The sequence below is a fragment of the Oculina patagonica genome, chromosome 5 (genome assembly GCF_052425735.1).
Source record: "Oculina patagonica isolate OP01 chromosome 5, crgOcupat, whole genome shotgun sequence".
Lineage (NCBI taxonomy): Eukaryota > Metazoa > Cnidaria > Anthozoa > Scleractinia > Oculinidae > Oculina > Oculina patagonica.
The window spans coordinates 10,832,002-10,839,444 of NC_135762.1; the positions used below are offsets into that span (position 1 = coordinate 10,832,002).

The window sequence follows — 7,443 nt, forward strand, 5'->3', positions numbered from 1 at the left end:
ACACTTTTATACAAGCAATTAAAACCTCTTTTTGCACACGCTGAGAAAATTCCAAAGGCGAAATTTTCGGTGTCATTTTTTTCGTTACGTCCTGAATAATGTACACATATTAAACAGCAAATTACTAAAATTCTGGCAAACAAGCGGAAGGTGAGGAAAAAGGTCACTTCAAGAAAGCTGTGTTTTATCCTCTTCTCCGCCTTCCGCCAAATTCTTAAAACGATTCAAATCATCTCTTTAAAATCGCCACACAATCTACAAAAACCCTAAACACTATATACAATTTAATACTAAACTTTTTTACATTCGATTAAAACACATGTCACGTGATTCAAACTCGTGAGCACGTGCAGTCCTGGGGAGAGCAAGATCTTGCACTCCCGCCTCCTAATATGGAGGTGGACGACGATCCTATTCTGTCAGCGTTCGGCGACAGAAGGCTAAGAGAGTTCATGGGTGGACTGTAAGGGCCTGGGATCAAGGAACACTGTTGATCAGCCATGTCACACTCGGTGCACATTGGGTAGCACCCTCCCAGAAGCGAGTGACGTATGTGTGGTAAGCTGTTTATTTTCTGGTGGCGACGCCATTTTGCACGGCGATTGGAGAACCAGACCTAAAAAACAATTTAAAAATGAAATACAGTTTAGATCACATTTGTTTTGACAGAACATAAAAAAAGAATGCGGTTGTTTTTGCATACAGTTTAATATCTAAAATTTTGTAGCGGTATATTGCTTTTATATATTTGTATATAGCGTAATTACCAGTCTGACCGATAGTTACTATAGCTATTGACCAATCAGAAGTCGTGTATCAATTTTAAGCAAGTGTTAAAAAAGAAATCCGTGCGCCTTTAATAAGTTTCCCTTTGTGAACACCAAATCGAGGCCCAGTTTGGTGCTGATTAATTCTTTTAATTTTTGTAGGTATTTAACCAAATAAATAAAGGAGTAGTTAAAGGTATTTAAATAACGAGGCGCTCCCTCGTGTTTACTACAGTAAGCTTGAAGCAAAAATTGCTCTCTGTTATGTGAAACGTTTTTATCACGTGACTTCTCACCTGCACCCGTGCCTCTGACATGTCAATCTTATTTGCAAGCTCCTCCCTCGTGGCTACATCCGGGTAATGAGACTTTTTGAATTCGTTTTCAAGCATCTCCAGCTGCTCGGGAGCTAAATGTCGTTCTGTTTCGCCGTATTTTTCTCTTCTGGTTTCCCTGGGAATCATTTCCTTCCTTGCCGCTTTCACTTCCACTGTTGTAACCGGTATTTTCGGAATTGTTTACATTGAAATTTTTGTTGTCTGTGTCAACGGCATTGTTGTTGTTGTCGTTGTCATAGCTACTGTCATCGTGATGGCTAGTCTCGTGTATGTCGACTTCTAACTCATCCATTTCCTCGCTTTCATCGCGATCGGTATCGATACTTAGCGGAGCAGGTTTATCTTTTTCCTGTTTTGTGATCTCCTTGTCTGGTGTCATGCACTGCCTTTGTCGTTGCTCCTCGTCGTTCTCCCCTTTGAGCCTCACTGAATAAAATAACAACAAAATTAAAAGAAAGTGAGGTGAGTATGAAAAATTCCTCATACACGTTCATCCAGTTTTTAATTGTCAGTTTTCGCAGCCTTTACTTAATCGTGGCGTCACGGAGGATATAGTTTGCGTGATGCTCCTCCAGAACACGGTTCAGAGGGAGACCAAGCTCTGTGGCAGCAAAGCTACCTCCCAGTAGAAATGCTGCCCTTAAAAATTAACTGAGCCCAACTTTCGATAACGATGTGGTGCTAAGTATCAAAACGTATCAAAACTTAGGGCGAAAATTTCCTTCCCGGCCGTTTCTTGCCAACTGTTTTTGCCCTATACCTCATCAGGAAGACTGTTGCAGGACTCGCGTTGAATGTATCATTTGAGGCTTTCATAGCTTAGAAAAACTATTTCAAAAATTATTTTACCTGCCAAAGTGCTTTCACTGTGTTCCTGGTGACTGTTTCCAATCTGAGACGAAGTGATAATTGACAGTTCAGGCGGTGGTTCCAGACCCCTCCTCTCGTAGTCCTGAGGTGGGAACTCCTCGTGCTGTGGCATTGTGTGGCATGACCAGGGCACACTGGGCTCACAAACAGCGGACCAAGGATGGAAGCCATAAATGCTAGCCAAATGCTGTCTTTCCCGCTCAATCATTGCATACTGTGCAGCCCTTTCGGCAGCTTTGTTTCTTAGAATGCGATTGATAGAGCTGACACTGGGGGTGTTTTCTCTATCACAAACACCTTCCTCAACGAGGCGATCTCGAATTTCCCACGCAAAAATGGTCGGGTTCTGCTGCTTGTACTGGACGATTTTGGTCACGACTGGAGGCGTGGCTACCTTAGGCTTGCTCCCTCCTATCGATCCTGGGCGGATTGAGCCTGTTTCGTAGAATCTGCCCAAGATTTTGCTGACGCAGCCGTGTGAAACCAGAAGTCGCCGAGAAATTTCGCATGGTCGTACACCACATGCAGCAAGTTGAACGATCCGATGGCGAATGTAATCCGGGAGGGGCCGACCGTTCACGAATGGTCCTCCGAGCTGATTGATACCACCATGACTTTGGAAGAGAAAAGGCGCTGCAAAACCAATAGGAAAAATTCCAGAATTAGTCGATGGTTCTTCAATTTAAAGTTGTAAATCTATATAAGACTCTTTCTGTTAACTTTCTTATATGTTCCTTATAGACTCTGTTGGCGAAAACTGACACACTTCCCAATAATTTTAAATAATATATTTAATTTTAGAGACACATTTTTCACTATTTTAAGCGAAGATAGCAGCAAATATAAGAGAGCCAGATAAGAATTTGATTGAGTATTTCATCCTCAAAGCTCTACAGTTAAAATGAGTTAATTTTGCTCTGCAAAGCGGATTTTACAGTACATATCCCTTCCAACTGCAACTGAAAGGAAAGGACTGGTGACCGGTGACTACTTTTGGCGGGAAAAGCAGTGACGTTTGGCACCCCGCGTTTCCCGCGGCGACGCGGTGACCTTCAACAAACGGACATTTTTGTTCTGGCTGTATAACCGTGTCGCAGAGATGTTAAAGTTTTACATGCTGAATTTGCCGAGGAATTCTTCGCTTGAACTTACGTCTGTATACACAAGGATAATACAGAGACCAGGAAAAGGTTTGTGTTTTATTCAGAAGCATATTTAACAAACGGTTTTACGTGTTAAATGAGCGGCGAACAACTTAAATTTACCGTGCGCTTTTTCGACTGAGTTTATTTTCTTCTGTTTTCTAATTATGTTTTTCCTTTCAACGGAACGGCTTGAAGTGCAGTTATGTATAGCAAAATGTAAAGAAGATGTACCCTAGACGGAAAAAGAAACGCTACATTGAATACAAAGCTTGGAAATGAAATGCTCTTCATATTCAAGAAGCCATATAAACAATACGTCCCGTTACAGATTTGGCCTGTCACGCAACGCTTCGCCAAATTTGCAAGACTCATGTATCACCACTACTCGCGCTGGTAAGTTGTAACGCAGCTATTCTTTTATCCATTTATAATATTCCGCGGATAAGTTTTTCAGAAAGGCGGATTTAGAAACTCTACAAAGAAGGCGCGCGAATATAATTGATAAACGCTTTGATAAAAAATTTACAAACGTGACATGTCGTGAAGGTCATGTAAACCCAGGAGGGATGGTGAGGGTGTGCGGAGGGGGAGGAGGGACGGGGATGTATTGCCAAATTAAATCTGTCTCCTATGAGTCTCCTAAAGAAGGCATAAGGGAACTTCATAAAAGTTTTTCATTTAACTATAATTGAACATTTTATCCAACAATAATGTTCTTCTGCCATAGCAAATCAACGTAGCTAGAAATGACGTTGTAAACTAATCACCGAAAAATTCTGTATTTTCTAGGGGATTTCTTATTCTGTTGTTATGTCTTTTGCTACAACTGGAATTTTTTAAAAATATAGGTATAGGTTCCAAGAAGCCAGGAAATTTTAGTAGGAGACAAAACACAAATAAACAAACAATATGTAAATCAATAAATCCATAAATACATAATAGATTTAAATAATTGTTCATCATCGAGAGGTACTGATATGCCTATCTTATATTAAAAGAACAATGTGGAAAATCATGCCCCGGGGACGAACCCACGACCCCCGACGGAAGGGCCAACCACTGAGCTACCGAGGAACCACGTGGAGGAGTCATTGAGACACATGTTTCGGCGACCTGCCGGACTCAGGGAGCGAGATCGGGGGTCGGGCCGGGCGATCCGCCGGGGGATTTTCCGACATTTGTTCCAAAGAAGGATCAGAGTTTACCCTCTGATGATGAAACTTGTTCGAAATATGCCGTTTTACGTACATTTAAATAATTGTGGTATAACTTTAATCTAAACAGGTTTCAAAAATTTGCAATGTATTTACGACAGCAATTTTGCTTTACTTATTTTGTGTTTACCAATTCCTACGAATGGAAATTTGAATAGCAAAACATGTGAACCATAATTTCGTTTTGGTTGTGCTTGATGAGCTGGCTAATATAGCCTGTAATTTTTAACGAGTCACTTATGAAGCTTCATTTTGTACTAGAGAGATACATTGTTCAAGTTTCAGAATTAATTCGATACCAGCAAGCGATTCACAAATCATTTCAGAAATGTCAGTATCTTTCTTTTTACGATAAACGTGTTCCAATTTTGCGGTTTTAAAATTTCTATTCAATTTTAACTTCACTGATGTTTAGATAGTACGCTTTTTAAGATAGCAATCAGATAGACCGACTGTTTAACGAGATATCATGCACAGCATACGGTTAATTGGATAGATACCAACCCGTATTGACCTTTTACAAAAATAGCAAAAATTCAAATTCACCACTGTCATTTATAAAATGGTTATTCGTTTTTGCATATAATCAAACAAAACAGAAACTTAATTATACCCGATAATGATCAGTGTTTGCTCTAATATGTTAAAATGAATAAAAATGAATTTGTAATTTGCCAGATCTCTCCTTGTATATATTAATAAATGTTGTTACATTTCGTTTCGATTTGGAGAAGCTGTAAACGACCACTGTTTCGGCATTTTTTTGGCTTCTTTTCTCTCTCTCTATCCGTAGATATAGTGTATGCCAGAAACGGCTTTAGTTTACAGCCAAACAAACGCATCCCAGCAAAAATTGCACACTTTACTGAGCAAGATATTTTCTCAAATTTGTGAATTCTACTTCTTTCTTCAACTTTAATTGCTTGGTTTCGTTCTGCTTCATTTCTATTGAGTTTTTCGGGCGTTCTTGAGTTAAATTGCTTTTCGTTTAATTTTTATTCTCTTTCGCAATGCTCGGTTAATTAGTTTTCTCAACAATTAAGCCAACTATAAATCATTTTTGATGGCCCGTGGTCAATTAAAGGCACAAATGGGGTAATAAAAAGAAGAAGAAGCAGACAAACATAACAACGTCTCGCCAAAACGCAGCCAGCAAATCAAGAGTATTCATCACAAGCGCGACCTAAATACTCCTTTGAACTACACGATTGCTATTATTTTGTATTCCTAAGGGGTTTGCAAAGTTTCAGTCAAAAAAAGGCGCTTTGAAATGGGATTTACAGCAATATTTTAATGCTCAACAAGGCAACAAGGTGAAACCTGTGAACTTCCGCGCGATTTTAAGTCATTAGTGGAAGGTTAGCTTGTGCTTTTATTGGTTTTCAGTTGTGTTTCATTCTTAATTTTTTGTTACTACGAGTTCCTAGTAAATGAAGTTACCTCTTACTGTGAGAGCGAAATAATATTTTTTTTTATGCATACTAAGACAGCAAAGCTGTTAAGTGAATCAAGTTGCCTCTTTGACTTGCGGGAAATATACTAAAATTTTACCGTTATAACTTTTACGTTAAATTCAGTGTTTTCACAGTCGTCAAAGTCTTTGATTTGTATCCGTATCATTGTCGCATAGAAACGCAGTCATTCTGGAAAAATCCATTCACATAAGTTGAATTAAAGTGAAAGATTTAAACAAAATACGTTTATTTAACTATACACACGGTATTGAAAAGGGAGAATGCTTCTATTGAAAAGGCGTGACGGCATATATTTCGAGACTGAAGGCGCTTTTCCGCAAGCGGGCAGTGTAAAAGACTTGTACAAACAACACAGCAGAATCTTTCAAGGAGAACGAAATGTGCTAGAATTTGAAATGGTCATTTTAAAATTACATTTATGTGTACGGATATTTACGTTTGCCAGACAATGCTGTGGTTTCGAGACCACGCTGAGGCTAACAAAAGTCGAAGAAACGTTTGTGTACAACACACGAGGACCCAGAAGAAAAGATCAAAACTTTTCTGTCGAACGAGCTCAGTTCAAATCGATCCAACTTGAGAAACTACGCTCCAAAACGTAGAACGAGCATTAACCGTATCATGTCTTCGCGCAGGAAAACAGCGAACGCAGTTCAAGTGGGCTCCAAAACCTCGGTTTATTTTACTTTCAATTTCCATGTTGTTTGAGTCAACTAACAAATTGAGTCACAGCGTCTGAAAACAACCCCAGGTTGACCCAGGCTTGTAACTTTAAATACAAAGGCAAAGCGAAGCTATACGACTGAGCCGAACAGACACTTCGGATTGCATTTTAAGGCAAAAAATGTACCTACCTAGGTGTGCCATTTTCGTTGAGATAGGGCTTCGTTTGCTCGTCCTGTTTTACACTTTCGAAACGTGAAGTCGTAGAGTAACCTAAAACAGTTGGGTGTTTTGATAGATTAGCACTACTGTGTTTAAAGCAAATTGTGCTGTTCGATCTGAAGTTTTCATACCTTGTGGTCAGAAGGTTTCAACAGCAATTATCTTGCGGTCAAGTTTTTTCGAATGTGACTTGATGCTTGCTCGCTCCGAGTGATCACCCTTCAATGACTGTTTAAATTCTCTTGTTCACTCAGAATTTATACCCATTTAAATCTTTTTAAAATCAAATTAAATCAGCAGCATTTTTTTCTCTCAGCACCACAGCTGTGTGTTTAGGTTATTAATAGAGTCACATTGCAAATCAAGGCTAAGCAATGGGGCCAAGTGGAGAGAGAATACAACAAAATCGCACCGAACCGCAGCGCTCTTCTTTGTGGACACTTTCACATGGGATTCTAGCATGCAGTTGCCATCTGTCGTTTATGGCTAATAGAATACTAAATAGTCAACAGATGGTGGCTAAATTGTTCAACCCACGTGAGGCTCAAGGTAGGTCTGCCTTAATCTAATTACCCCTCCTGTACCAATTTCTGATACACCCCTAAATTTCACACCCCCTTTCGCCGGTTTCGTGTCTTACAGCATCACCTTATTCGTGTATCCTGCTCTTGGTGATAGTCTCTGTCACAGCTTGCTGCTCGAGCGATTGTTGTCAGCGTTCCTAACGCACGACGTGTGATTCGGCTTTC

At 39.8% G+C, this 7,443-nt stretch overlaps 1 pseudogene across 1 annotated transcript; it reads right to left on the bottom strand.

Moving 5' to 3' along the window:
* Window positions 1–240: 240 nt before the first annotated feature.
* LOC144655434 (paired box protein Pax-6-like) lies at window positions 241–7,064 on the bottom strand (annotated as a pseudogene). The gene is made up of 5 exons (XR_013571102.1): window positions 6,826–7,064; window positions 6,664–6,745; window positions 1,955–2,608; window positions 1,064–1,531; window positions 241–616 (listed from the first exon to the last, which is right to left on the bottom strand). The product of XR_013571102.1 is annotated as a paired box protein Pax-6-like (transcript).
* Window positions 7,065–7,443: the final 379 nt, after the last annotated feature.